Here is a 15124-nt window from a genome sequence, read left to right as displayed (position 1 = left end):
GGATCGAAGTGGGGGAGAATCCTGCGGGTGTGCCCAGAGAGTAGCACGCAGACCCAGAATGAGTACGTGACCTCCGAGAGGGAAGAGAAGTAGTTCAACGTTTGATGGATTGAGGATTTCAGGGTTGGGAGTTTGAGAAACTCCACATCAGCTAGCGTGTGTGATGGTAATGGTTAGTTATGGTTGAGAATTCAGGTTGTGGATCGCCCGAAGGACTCGCGGGAGTCGGAATAAGGATCTTGAGAAGCTAGTGGCACATGGGTGCCTTTGTTTTAGCAGTCAGTAGTGGAAGTGTTGTAAGACTACAGGGCAGTTGTAGCATTCACTAGAGGTCAGCAATGGATGGTGATGTAAGCCTATGGGTAAGCCGTAGCATTCCTTAGTAGTTCCGTTAGTGGAGTTGGGGTGAGGCCCTCGTCTCCTAGTGATCAGGTAGGGATCAAGATTGGGTAAGTGGGTGAGAATGATAGGGAGTTGCCCGTATAGCCCTAGAAAGGTGAGACCTTGGGAGAGGCCACTCCAGGATATAGTTGGGTGAGACCCGTGGGCGAGGCCCGTATAAGATTAGCAGTGTAGATGAGACCTGGGAGCAGGGTTGCTCAGTAGTATGGTTGGGTGAGACCCGTGGGCTAAGGCCGAGCGAAAGTGACTAGACTAGTGAGACTAGAAGGATAGAGGCGGGTGGGACCCGTGGGCGAGGCCCGTGAGTTTTAGCAGCGTAGGTGGGACCTGGTAGGGACCTTAGTGTCAAGATTAGGGGATCGGGGATCCCAGGTTTGTAGTGCCTGGATGGCAGGATTGATTGAACAGTTATAGGTGGTCGAGGTTTTCTTGGAAGTTGCTGAGAGCGACCAGTGATGGTGTTGGGACTAGCTACCGGTGGGAGCCGGTAATCTAGTCGTTGATAGGTTGGTAGGGACCAAGGCGGTCCCAGTTTATCAGGGATTCAGACGAGGAATAGCAGAGTTGCCAGTCGGTGGCAGTGCGAGTATGCAGCGTATGGTGGAATTCAGTTAGTTGAGTCGAGGGGTGCTCGACACCAAGTGTTGGCAGAAAGGAGTGTCAGTGAGTACTGATGGTGATGAACCGTTCTGGGAATACTGGGGGGGGTGATGGAGTTAGTGAAGGATAGGACCTTCACAGTGTTAGAGGAAAAGTCGGTTATGAGGCTTTGCTTCGGGAAGGCAAGGAAATTGCGCAAGGAAAGTAGTGGAGAACCTCTGCGGGTTCAGTGCAGTACTCGGTGAGCACCAGAAGGATTATCGGTTGAGTAAGTTCTGTTTCTAAGTTGTTCAGGGTCAGGTTTGACCCGAGGTTTACCCGCGAGGTTGATGTTAGTCAGAATGACCAGGTGGAAGACCAGCGCAGGTAGGCGGCTGGTGTTGGGTATTGGAGGCAGATCGCAGGCGGTGGGCCATGGTAAACTTCGAGGACGAAGTTCAGTTTAAGTGGGGGAGAGTTGTAACACCCAAGATTTTGAAAGCCAAGAAAGTAAAGGAAACCCTAAATTTAAGAGGGACTCGGCGAGTCCAAGGAAGGACTCGGCGAGTCAGAGCGGGATCCGGGTCGAGGAGTAAATGACCAACTCGGCGAGTCGGCCAAGTGGACTCGACGAGTCTGGTCTGTGCGAGGAAAACCCTAAATCCGGGGCTTGGAACCTATTTAAACGTCTCAATCTTCTTCCTAGGGCTCCTTTACTGTCTCTCACACCCAGAACGCCGCAGCCTAAGCCTCCATTGTTTTCATTCAAGCTTTTAGCCATTTTTGAGTGGTTTTAAGGAAGAAGAAGGAGTGGGAATCTTTGAAGCATCAAGGAGTGGTCTTGGATCCGAAGTTTGGGGAGCATTTAAGAGCATTTGAAGGTATTAAGTCGTTTCTCTCCTCCAGATTTTCCTTGGTTATGAGTTTTGGGGCTTTTAAGCCATGTTTAAGATCAATCTTGAGCTTGACGTCCAGATCTGAGGTTGCTACCTCAAATCCATGTTTGTTTTGGTATAGAATCCCGTAAAGTATCAGCCATTGGGTGGATTTTGGAGCCTCTTGGTCTTAAACCCTAGTTATTAGTGCATTTTGCCTAGATCTCCCTCTCTACACGTAAAGTTTGCAACTTTACGTGGGGAATAGGCTTGGGAAGGGTAGATCTACAGTTTGGAGTTCATGCATGACTCGGAAGTCCTCTGCATGTAAGTGGATCTTATTGGACTCGGTGAGTAGCTTGAAGATGAGGAGGAACTCGACGAGTGGGATGAACAGCTCGTCGAGTCGGATGAAGATAGGCATGAACTCGGCGAGTTGGATGAAGATTGCCGTGTGCTCGGCGAGTCTGTTCTTAGACTCGGCAAGTCAGGTCGCGTGGTCCCAAACCCTTCGAGTTAAGTCTCGAGTCAGCGAGTCGAGCCAGGACTCAGTGAGTTGGACAGGACAGGAATCGGGAATCAGTAGACTCGACAAGTCAGGGGCTGACTCGGCGAGTAGAGTCGCGAGTGGAAGGACTCTGGACTTATGAACTCGGCGAGTCAGTAGGGTGACTCGACGAGTAGGGTTGACCTGGAAGGTTGACTTTGACCAGGACGTTGACTTTGACCAGAGTTGACTTGATTGACCTTTGAAGGTCAGTTAGACTAAGTGTTATGTTGATATTGGTAGCTCGGGGAGCTAGCGGAGCAGCAGTTCGGAGTCAGTGGTCAGGTAGCGGTCAAAGGGGTTAGCAGCAGCAGTTCAGCAGTATCAGGTGAGTTTCCCTTTGTATGAATGGGTCTACGGCCACAATGCCGGCCCATGTAGTTATGAGTAGAAGACCCGGGGGTTAGCCCTAGGCACAATATGCCAGTATGATATTCGGACGAGGTCCAATGATAGAGGGCGGGTGCCCAAGGAACGGTTTATGTGATAGTTTATACTTGTTGTCTGTGTGATACTTGTATGTGCCTGGTAGGGAGGTGAGTGTGGGCGAGGTCCCGTATCTCACCAATAGCAGAGTGTGGATGGTGTTCCACATCTCAGTAGCAGCAGAGCAGGGGCGAGGCCCAAGATAGGAAAGGAGTGAGGGTGGGCTGGGCCCGTATCTCACTATCAGCAGGAGTATGGATGAGGTTCCATGACTCATCAGTAGCAGGACATGGGAGGGGCCCAGAGATAGGCGAGGCCTTAGAGCAAGAGTTGTTAGTATATGTTTAGTTCATGTAATGTTATGTGATACGTTTATGTGCTATTATATGTTAGTGGGCGAGGCCCTGTGACAGGCAAGGCCTAAGTGAAACAGATCTGTATCCGAGCGGGGCTCGAAGCCAGGCGGGGCCTGGAGCGGCGAGGCCGTTGTATCAGGCGAGGCCCGGGGTAGGGGGCAAGGCCCAGGATAACGGGCGTGGCCTAGTATGTGCAGTATGTGATTTTGCATGGTATGTGGTAAGGTGGAGAACTCACTAAGCTTTGTGCTTACGGTTTTTAGTTTTGTTTTTAGGTACTTCCGGTAGCGGAGGGAGGAGCTCGGGGTGATCGCATGGCACACACCATAGATTAGTCAGCCTGGGAATGTTTACTCTGATAATAAACATGTGTTTTGAAAACTTATACTCAGATTATGCTTTGGAATGACGTCCTTGTTTAAAGTAATGTTTTATTAAAAAAAAAATTTTGGTCTTAAATTTTGGGATGTTACAACAAAGTTAATCATATCCTTCACCTTAGTGTCTCTCATTTCACTTAGGATTCACCCGCGTGTCTCTCATATTAATATGCGTCTAGTCATCGTCACCATCTGATTATTGATACTTCATTTCCCAGACGCCCATATGTCTATCATCTTCATCTTTTCTCTCTCACCGACTCAATCATGACACTATGTGTCCCTTATTGGCTTTAATACGGAGGTAATAACCTATTTCTTGAAACCTAATATTTAATTTGTTGACAACGAAGCCGCCACCTTCATATTTCTCTACAATATATTCCTATGATTTTAGGATTCAATATGAGTGTTCGAACAATAATATGAGATTTGAAGGAGAACTACCCTACCGCAGAGATGACAAGTAATTTGTTTAGAAATCCATTTGAAATACCTTAAATATTATGAAGGTTCAGGGTTCTTATTTAATTAATTTAACAAATATGTTATTTGTCAATATTTTGATCGTGGTTTGATGGGTGTTTTCAGTTTTGTAACTTTTCAATTTCATTGGCTGATTATGTCACATTTTGGGCGGAGTTGATAAATCTCACCTTTTTTCTTCATTTGAAACATGGATCATTGCTTAACAAAACAATGCAGGTATGTGTTTGTTGCCATTATTTTGATCAATAGGTTAATAAGATGTAATTTAATTGTATTCTCTTTGTACACACACCAAGAACAACTTTGATTAAGAGTGTATGAAGCATTCAAATCCAAAAGAAAGTGATGGCTACAATTATGCTTTCACAATCAACGTGAAATAGTGGATTATGCACATGCTATAAAATTTTAATGTTTTAAATGGCTTTAAACAGTGGATTATAATCCAATAGGTATTGTAAAGGGCATGATGTGTTTCTAATCACTTGGAGTAATATTGATATGTTTCTATGAAAAAAGTAAAATGATACTTTTTGAATGGTCAGTGACATGTATACACACTGTAAACTCTCTAAATCATTCTCAATACATTGTAACTTTGTATTATAACTCCTAACCCTTATTTAAAAAAATCAAGATTGTGTTCACATATTTCTTTGCAATTAGACCGAATTGTAGTTTTTAAACCTTTAACAATTCATTTGGTGCTGAGGTTTAACAAGAATATTCCTGAACTTTATCTTCAAAATTACATTGTTTACATTTACACAATAGTGTTTTGTGAAATTATTTTTTTTTGAATGGGTATTAAGATTACTTGTAGATCTTATTAACACGATGCTAGGTGGAGTGTAGATGACATTGATTCCACATTGATGCAGACATCATATTATTCCATAACTCTTTCATCAAATTTCAAAATCAATAAAAGTGTCCCAAATAGAAGAATCACAGGACCCATTTCTTCAACCCTTATAAATTGCTTATTATTATATTTCAATATATAACTTTATTAATTTTATATCATTAATGGAATTCGTTAAGCATACAAGAAAAGGGAATATAATAAGGAGAATTTTGACAAAAGTTGTGTCTGGATAGATGATGTAATATGTGGCAGGGGTATAACATTCATTTTTCCCTAATTTTCTTTACTTTTTAAATTTACATCTTATTTTTGAAATTAGTTTAGTAACTATGTGGTTGTGTTATTGTATGTGATTTTAATTTTTATTTCTAAAATATTTTCATTTTCTCTTATATAAACATTGTACTTTGAATCAGTTTGGAATATTTACTTTAAAAGTCTCTAATCACCCTAATCAAAAGAAATTGCAATGTAATATGTGGCAGGGGTATAACAATCCATTTTTTATTTCTCATAAAAAATTTAATGTCTACAAAAAATTGACTAAATTGCTCTCATCTTCTCCAAAAAGATAAAGAACTTTAAATTTCATCTTACAACTTAAAATTTCATCTTCATAGCAAATGATAGTTGGTTGCTATAATGGCAGTATATCTTTTATGTATGTTGTTATAATGGCAATATATTGTTGGCAGCATACCATTGATGACTAATGATCGCAATATACTTTCATTTTTGGACATATAATATCATGTTACTTTGAATTCCCTTTCATTGTGATTTTGTATTTGTATTTCATGATTTCTTTAAAATATTATTTATACATAAATTATTTTGACAAACAAAACAATATGACTATTAATTTGACATTTTTCTTAATGATCTAAACAAGGATAATGTCGAAAGATAAATCATTTAATTGAGAATATGTATTCTATACAGTAGTTATAGCTTACGTAAAGAGATAAAACCAAATTTGTGATGTTATATTAATTTGATGCAATTACTAACCTTAGTGATAGATTATTTTGTTTAAATTGTTATAATTATCTAAAACAATTGGAATGGGTATCTTGGACTTGAGAAAACTTGGTTGATTCCAGTGACTTTCTTTAAAAATGAATTATGGATTTTGATTTTCAATAACGAAGTGTATCAACCTTCATTCATGTTATTTTACTTTGTCAACCTTTTAATATACCGGTTTGCATCTATTGTTTATTATCATTACGCCTATTAACTTCCAAAGTTGTTTTATCTTCGTAAATTAATATATATTTTTTTGCCAATATTTGAATAATTGATACGTTTTCGATTTATCAATATTGTTTTTTTTTTTTTGAATAATTTAATTTAATTTTATAGCGGTAATATAAACCTTGTATCCTTGTAATGTTTATCTTCGTTGTAATTTTTTTATAACACATATTATCCAATAATGATTGCATTAAAATAATACTCTTTATCTTTTAACTTTGTTGTCAATCAGGTTGTTGCTTTTTACTTTTCATAGGTGGAGCCGTGGAGGTTCATCATGTATGTTACCACTATCTTTGGGACTTTGGTGATGTAGAAAAGCCATAGCTTTAAGTGATAAAGCAATACATTATGTGAGTTTATGTCTATTATTTTTTCTTCAATATATGCAACTTATTGAGTCACTATTCTTCTTTTGCATTATAATTTGTCTAAAGTTTATAAATTTGCCAAAATAAAACATCAAGTTTGTAATTTTAGGGGAAAATATGGAAGCATCAACAAAGTTTGTATTCCCAAATCTCAAGCACACACTCTCCTTACAATTCAACTATAACTTTTTGGTAATTTATGGACCCTATTTTTGTTTTCCCCACGTGACAAAATTATGTTTATGCAAACCCTTATATAATGGTACACAAAAGAAATACAAAATTATATATCCAGGAGAAATCGATATATCAATAAACAATATTACTAACTATCGAGCTTCATTGACCTTCAATTGCGAAAACACTTGGCTCTCACTCGGATAACTGAAAATCGAGCTATCATTCACCTCAGAATCATCATTAAATCGAGACGAAAACTGATCAGTTATCAACGTTGGCAACTGAATCGACATATTTATTGTGCTATCTTCATACGGCTGTTGGTCCAACGACTTTAGTTGCAAATTCAACACATATTTTAAATCCCAATACACATCATCCATACTCGGCCTTTTGTCTCCCGTTTCCTCTAAACATCTCTCAGTTATTTCCACAAATTTCCTTAACGAGTTCTGATTAATCTTACCCGCAAGAAATGGATCGATTATTTTCTCAAGATTGCCATTTTTTATTTGTTTAATCGCCCAATCAGCCAAATTCATTTCCTTTGCAGGAAGTCCGTTGTCAAGAGCTAACCTTGCACACAACACTTCAAGCAGTACCACACCGAATGAGTAAACATCTGATTTATGTGTCAATTTCATACATCTAACGTATTCAGGATCCAGATACCCAAAACTCCCTTTCACATCCGTCATTTTACCTTCGTCCACATTATCCAACTGTGATATCCCAAAATCGGCGACTTTTGCTTCATAGTGTTCGTTTAACAAAATGTTCGTTGATTTCACATCACGATGAATAATCCCACCTTCTGAACTCGTGTGAAGGTAGTTCAACCCTCCGGCTGCACTGATACAAATCTCAATCCTCTGTTCCCACAAGAGTCTTGGGAGATCTGAACCATACAGATGATCTTGAAGAGTACCCTTTTCCATAAACTCATACACAAGTATCATTTCGTTATTTTCATCACAATAACCGATCAAAGACAACAAATGTTTGTGGCGGATCTTTGACAACACCATGATTTCCGTCACGAATTCCGGCCGGCCTTGACCGTGACCATGTTCGCCTCGTTTGACTGCCACTTTGGTCCCATGAAGTGTTCCTTTGTACACCTTCCCGAAACCCCCTTTACCAATCATTAAATTTTCATCGAAATTATTTGTTGCTTGTACTATGTCGGCAAATGGGACCCTAAGATTGAGGTCTAGTACTGGTGATGGATTGTTGACTGTGAAGTCACCGATTATACTGTTGTATGAAGTACTTCGGCCATATGATGGAACCACGTGAGACTCTGATTTTGCTCCGACCACCGCCTGCTTTCGTTTCCCACATCTTGATCCGATGAAGAAACCTGCTAACAAAACCAGTAGAAAAGCTACACCTGCAACAACACATCCAACCACGATGAATACACTCTTTCCCTTCTTCCCGTTGACTGGATCACGCACACCGGAGTTTTTCAACATCTCCATGATCTCGACTCCGTTCAAGAACACCGGCTGATTGTTACCACGAATTGCGCCAATACTGATATTCAAACGATCTGAATCAGTGGACTCCACCACCAAATCAAGATAAAACGGAGCTTGTAACGCATCCACTGTGTTACCCGGTTGAATCTCCTCCTTGTGGTGGCTGTAGACAAACAAGTTGAAGGCGTCGTTGGGATCGACGAGGGATGTGCTTATAATGTCACAGAAATGAGATCGAACCAGATACATGGCATTCTTATTGACGTTAAAATTCCATGTAATGTTTACCAAACTGTTGTTTAATTGTTTGGCTGTTTTGTAAACATCATCAGGAGCATCGGAGGAGCTTGCTCCACCGTCTACATAATTAATCCGGCCATCAAAAGTGACGTTTCTTGCTGGTCCATTGTTGAAGATGAAGGAATCATCAGGTGTCCATGTTCTTCTTAAGGTGTCACGATCTACGTTGATCCTTTGTCCTCCAACGTTAACTCTGTGGATTGGGTTGAAAGCATAATCCGATGTTAACCACTCCAGATCAGCAAGTTTTCCGGCGGGTGAAATACGTGGGAAACTGGAGGCGGGCCTGAATAGATTCGATGGTGTCGTGAAAGCTTCAATGGCGTTTACAAACGCAGAAGACGATCCACGTGATGGTGTAAACTCAATTCTAAACCTTCGTTCAGACCCAATCGGGAATATAAATTCCCTAATCACAGTCGTGTTTCCGGTGCTAAAACCGGACAACAGAGAGAACCCGGAGACAGAAACGTCGAGTTTCGAGTTGGAAAATTCGAATCCATTAGTAAAGAATCGGGAAAAATGAAGGCGTACCATTACGAAAGTGCTGATTTCATCTGCTTCGAGTTCGTACCATGATTTCTTAGTGAAGACTCTTGCTGTTCTGTAGATAACCGGTGTGTCGGTTGCCGGGTTGTTGTTTTCTGCGGCGACATGGCCACCGGAGATGGAGAAAGTTGAAGGGTTGACGTCACCGACGAATTTCTGGTTAGTGAAATCAATATCAGAGTTCGATCCACAGTTGATGAAGTAGTGGTCCGGTAAGACATCCTGGGAGGAAGCAAGTGACAGTGAAGAGAAAAGGACGAGAAGAAAGAAACACAGGATGGACGTCATTGAGGCAAGTTGATGATTACTGTTTCGAGTTGAATAATTATTGGTTTGCTTCACGGGACGAAGACGACAATGTGATAACAAAAAAGTGTACTGTTGACGACGACCGCGAAGACTTGAATCCGGTCGTTGTAAATGTATATCTATATTTCTTAATTTTAGGCATAAATAAGATGAAATTAAATAATCGAGTTTCTATTGTTTTAATTTTTATAGTTTAATGCAGACGCGGATACTAATCTAAGTTAAAGGAAAAGAGAGGTTCCGGGATAGATGTTTCCGCCATGAGGAGAGGCGTCGGTCTTTGAGGATTGTTGGTAGTTGAGTTTGAAAGCTAAGATTTTTAATAACAACTCTCTTCGGTTCTACAAGGGACCGTAGCTTGATTACTCTGAACATGTGAAGCACTTAAAATTTTGCATTCTTGTTTTTAATTTTTAATATAACTAATCGTTAAGATAACTTGTTTGTGTGTGTTAGTTTATGGAGATTGATTCACCCTTTGACCATATAGTCCGTGTGTAGACCAAACATGAGGTCCTATATTACATGTACATGTGACACTAAATTTCGACATGGGCTAGAGTTGTCAATGTTTAAGACTTGACCTTATTGAGAACTTTAGGTCAACTTGTTAGTATTTATACTCATTGAACACTTTAGGTCAACTTGTTATAGTATTTATACTCATTGAATTCGTATAACATAATGTATAATACTCAAGTAGTTTGGTAGAAATAATAAAACTCTCTCATGCTCGCCTGTGGATGTGGACGTAGCTGATCATCCTGATTGTCTGAACCAAGTGAATATTGTGTTCTCTTTATAATTATGCATTATTACATTTTTAATGAAATCGTTTGTCGCTTGTCGAAGTGTTCAATTTCTAACAACTGAAGTCAGAACTATGGGTAAAGATAAGAAGCTTAAGATTGGAAAGTTTGAAGGTCACAATTTCCGGTTCTGAAGAATACAGATCAAGGATTACATTTACAAAAGAAATTACATGAAACCTTGGTCGAAAAGAAACCTGAAGTGTTCAAGCAGGATGACTTGAATCTATTAGATCGGTAGGCTTTTGGCATGGTAATATTATAATTTGAGAAGAACCTATCTAACAATATTGTCAATGAGAATACTGCATGCAACCTGATTAGGGTGTTATCCGATATTTATGAAAAATCATCAACAATGTATAAGGTGTTCTTAATCCGACAATTGGTAAATGTGAAGATGAATGGGGGTAGCTTGGTTACTGATCATGTTAATAAATTTAGTTCAATCATCTCACTGTTGATTTCAGTTTATATTAGATGCTAGGATGAAGTCCAAGCGTCGCTACTATTATCCTCTTTGCATGATAGATGGTCTAGTATAGTGACGATAATTAGTAGTTACACGGGAAGTGCTAACCTAAAATTTGAAGGCATTCACGTTTTTAATCGTTGGCGAGGATATGTGTAGATGAATAGCCAAATAAACATAAAGTAGTCTTTTGAGTTTATCAGAAAGAGGAAAAAAGTACAATAAAGGAGGAGGTAGTACAAGAAGGTAAAAATCAAGGAAGAAAGGTCACTTTTAAGACATAGTTGAAGACATAGCATGACATATATTACCTTAACCTAATTCCTTCATTTACTTCATATTCAAAATAAGTAATAGGTTAAGTCAACGATATATATTTTTTAAAGATGCTTAACGAATGCATAACACCATAGGAAGCATTCATACACATCACACAATGACCTAAATTATGTTGCATGTATTAATTATGTTATTTTTAAATATTCATTGGAGATTTTGCAAGTCATGCATTTTATACACAACTTTTTGTTTCCTCAATTTACATTTTCAATTTTAATAAACATTATTTAAAGACGTTCTACTTCATTTTTTGATGTTGCTCTTTGTGTAGGATTTTTGATAATATTGGTTGTGATAATCTCTTGTATCATATGGAAACTCAGATGCCAAATAAAGACAAAGAAGGATGTTAGTATGAAAAAGTTTTGAAACATCCGTAAAATTCACAAAAATTTTAAACTTTTTAAGATATTCCAAAACCACAGTTTATTACAAATTGTTTTAAAAATAGTTTTAACATTAGAGAATCCCAGAAATCACAACATGAAAAACGAGAAGGTGGGCGATCAAGCCTTCGCCTTCCCGCGATCATATGATGTAGCTGAAACAAAATCCAAAACTGTAAGCACGAAGCTTAGTGAGTTCCCCCAAAATACATGCACAACAATAACACACATATAATAATAGCATACTATAAGCCCAATCAACTATCGGGTTGGAATGCCCCATGCCCTCAACCATCGGGTTGGAATGCCAACGTACTATGGGTCCAATCATCCTCGGGATGGTATACCCTCGGTCCTTAATCATCGGGTTTGAATGCCCACATACTATAAGTCCAATCATCCTCAGGATTGAATACTCTAGGCCCTGAAACATCGGGTCGGAATGCCCACATACTATGAGTCCAATCATCCTCAAGATAGAATACTCTCGGCCCTCAACCATCGGATTGGAATGCCCACATACTATGACTGCAATCATCCCCGCGATGGAATACTCTAGGCCCTCAAACATCGGGCTGGAATGCCCAGGTCTGTTGGCTCATGCACAAAGCAAAAAAGCCTCAACCACCAATCACACATATGCACATATATCAGATAATCACATAACAGTCTACAGACAGTCAAATCGATCTACATTTCATTAAGCATAGCAACATCCTATCTACCAGGATACCGATCTAACATATCATAACAACATAGAAACATCTTATATACCAGGATACCGATCTAACAGATCATAACAACATAGAAACATTTTATATGCCAGGATACTGATCTAACAGATCACAACATAAATAAATCAGGTTAACAATCCAAAGGGTCGGCCTTAGTGCCTCTTGATTATAGTGAGGAAAACTCACCTCATAAGTAGTGTTGAATCAAGAAGATCAAATTCCAACTCTCAACTCCGATCTCGACTGCCTACAACCACCATGTGACTTACTTCATTAATATTCCGAATTACCAAAATACCCTCAGAAGTAAAACTTGGTCAACCATGGTAAAAGTCAAGGTCAACAGTCCATGTTGACCCAACACATCGAGTGCATCTAACAACTCGTCGAGTTCCTTCAGTGTTCAAAAAACCAAGAAAAACCCTAGTTAACTCGCCAAGTTAGCATAACAACCCGTCGAGTTCCTTCAGTAAACAGAAAGAGGGAAAAACCCGATCCAACTCGTTGAGTTGTGTAACATTCCGACTCCCACGTATAAGAATTTTATCTAAAAAGGACATTTTGAATTGGAACTCGTCGAGTTGATGGCTTCAACTCGACGTGTAGGAAATTCTCTACTCGTCGAGTTGTGAGGCAAAACTCGATTAGTTGGAGCTGGAATATGAAACCCTAATTTTCAGGGTTTGCACCCTATTTAAAGGCTCATTAGCAACCCCTTGCCTCCCTTAACGTCCCCCTTGACCTCAGAAAATCTTAATCGCGTCTTACTCTTCATTTTGTGTGTTAATAAGCTTGGAAGGTGGTTTTAGTGAAAGGAACTTGCAGGATAAAGAGCTTGGAGCAAGGAGAAGCTTGTAGATCCGGTTTTTACTTCATCTTGGCATCATCTTTAAGGTAACAAGTCGTTACCTTGACCATTTCCTAGCTAGATCTATTTAGGGGGTGTTTGGCTTAGCTTTTAAAAGCTCAAAAGATCTTTTCCAAAAAGTTACAAAAAGTCAGGATTTCCTGACTTTTCCAAAAAGATGATTTTTCTTGTATTAAAACTCCAAAAGTTCCTAGTTTGCCAAACATCTTTTTGTTTTTTTTTTCTTTTACAAAAAGGACTTTTGGCTGTGAAAAGCTAAGCCAAACACCCCCTTAATTAAGAATTTTGGGCCATTTCTAGCTTAACCTTGAAGTTTTTCTAGTTTTGAGCACATCTTGGAGTGATGAGTTCAGATCTGGACTCCTCTAAGCCCTTATAGTCATAAAGTTATCAAATTTATCAAGCCTTGGCACTTCTCTATACCTTAAACCTCTTCCTTAGCTTGGTTTTGGCGTTTAAGGCCATTCATGCACATCAAGCTTGCAACTTTATGTGGTAACTATGCTTTATGTGGTAACAGCATGAACTCGACGATTTGAAATGGGTTTTCCTGTTTTTTGGATTCTGCATGAACTCGACCTCTTGGATAGCCAACTCGGCGAGTTGACTTAAGTTTTAGCAGGTTCTCTGGATTTGAAGAATCTCGATGAGTCAGTAGTTGTACTCGACGAGTTGGGTCAACACAGATTGTTGATGGTTGACTTTGATTTTGACCAAGGGTTGACCAGGTTGACTTCTGAGGACATTTTGGTAATTTGAGTCTTAAGAGAGATGGTCCTATGGTGGTTATAGGTGTTAGAGCTTGTAGCTGTGTTTCAGGAATTTGAGATTACGTATTGTGCTACTTGTGAGATGAGTTCTCCTCACTATACTGACAGGATCTATGGCACCAAGGCCGACCCTTTGGATTGTTATCCTGGTTATAGTAGGCTTGCCTACAGTTATCATTTGTTAGATTGGTATCCTAGTAGATAGGATGTTTTTATGCTATTATGGTCTGTTAGATCGATATCCTGGTAGATAGGATGATGCTATGCTTGGTGATATGTATGATCTGTGCTTGTTGTTGATTGGTTATCTGTTATAAATATGTCGACATATGTGTGTATGGTTGGGTTGAGGCGGTCCTGCTTTGTGCTGAAGGCTAACATACCCACGCCGATCCGGATAAACTAAAGGCCCTACGAGGCATACCAGTCATGTCGAAGGCCTAATTAGCGGTCCAGACATGCAGTAGGCCCTTCGAGGCGGACCTGACACCCCAAAGGCTCGGGAGCAGTCCAGTCACTACAAGCCCTACGAGGTGGTCCAGTCAAACTGATGGCTCAATATGCATATTGTTTGTTATGATATTGTTCTGGTTTGTATGGTGTTGGTATTTTGGGGGTAACTCACTAAACCTGCGAGCTTACATTTATCGCTTATTGTTTCAGGTACTACAGATGACTGTGGGAAGGCGAAGGCATGATCGTACACTTCCTTGATTTGTGATTTTGATTTATGGGAAAACTCTGATATGGATTTATTTTGAAAACAATTTGTGAACTATATTGGTCTAGGATGATTTTGTAAACAATTTTTATACTTAGGTTGGTTTTGAAAAGTTTAAAATTTTTGAGAAATTTATGGATATTACAAGTTGGTATCAGAGCCTTAGGTTGAGTGAAATGGAGGAACACTCGTGTGAATCCGGTCTCAAACTAAGGAAAAAAATTTTAAAATAAGAAAGGAGGATGCAAAGTGTACGATCAGCCGGAGCTAGTAAGTAGACCCAAAATACCATACAATTATTTGATATGTTAGAACAGTATGCTAGTGCTAGGCTAGGGATATTGAGGAATTACATGCTAGAATTGCCTGATTACATGATCCCTGATAGTCTAGGAGCTTTGTTTCATGAAATTGACATCATTATTGTAGTTGCTTAGTGTATTCATGTAACATCCGGAATTCCAGGTATTATATTTTATCATTTATTTTTGGAGTTAAGAGAGGGACACGACGAGTTGACGCCTAGACTCGTCGAGTAGGATCGCGATTCGCTGACTGGATAATGAAGGGACTCGACGAGTCAGTAAGGGTGGACTCGATGAGTCCGTGCTGGCGACTGAAACCTTAAATCCACGGGCATGTGCCCTATTTAA

The 15124-nt window shown here is 39.5% G+C and overlaps 1 pseudogene; it reads right to left on the bottom strand.

Annotated features, from left to right (window-relative positions):
- Window positions 1-6668: 6668 nt before the first annotated feature.
- Window positions 6669-9489, bottom strand: LOC145097547 (putative receptor-like protein kinase At2g23200 pseudogene; annotated as a pseudogene).
- Between the last annotated feature and the right edge of the window lie 5635 nt (window positions 9490-15124).

Source organism: Lactuca serriola, chromosome 4, assembly GCF_051521515.1.
Source record: "Lactuca serriola cultivar US96UC23 chromosome 4, Lser_US96UC23_V15, whole genome shotgun sequence".
Classification (NCBI taxonomy): Eukaryota; Viridiplantae; Streptophyta; class Magnoliopsida; order Asterales; family Asteraceae; genus Lactuca; species Lactuca serriola.
Note: the sequence above shows the minus strand (reverse complement) of the source record. Positions and strands in the feature narration are given on the sequence as shown.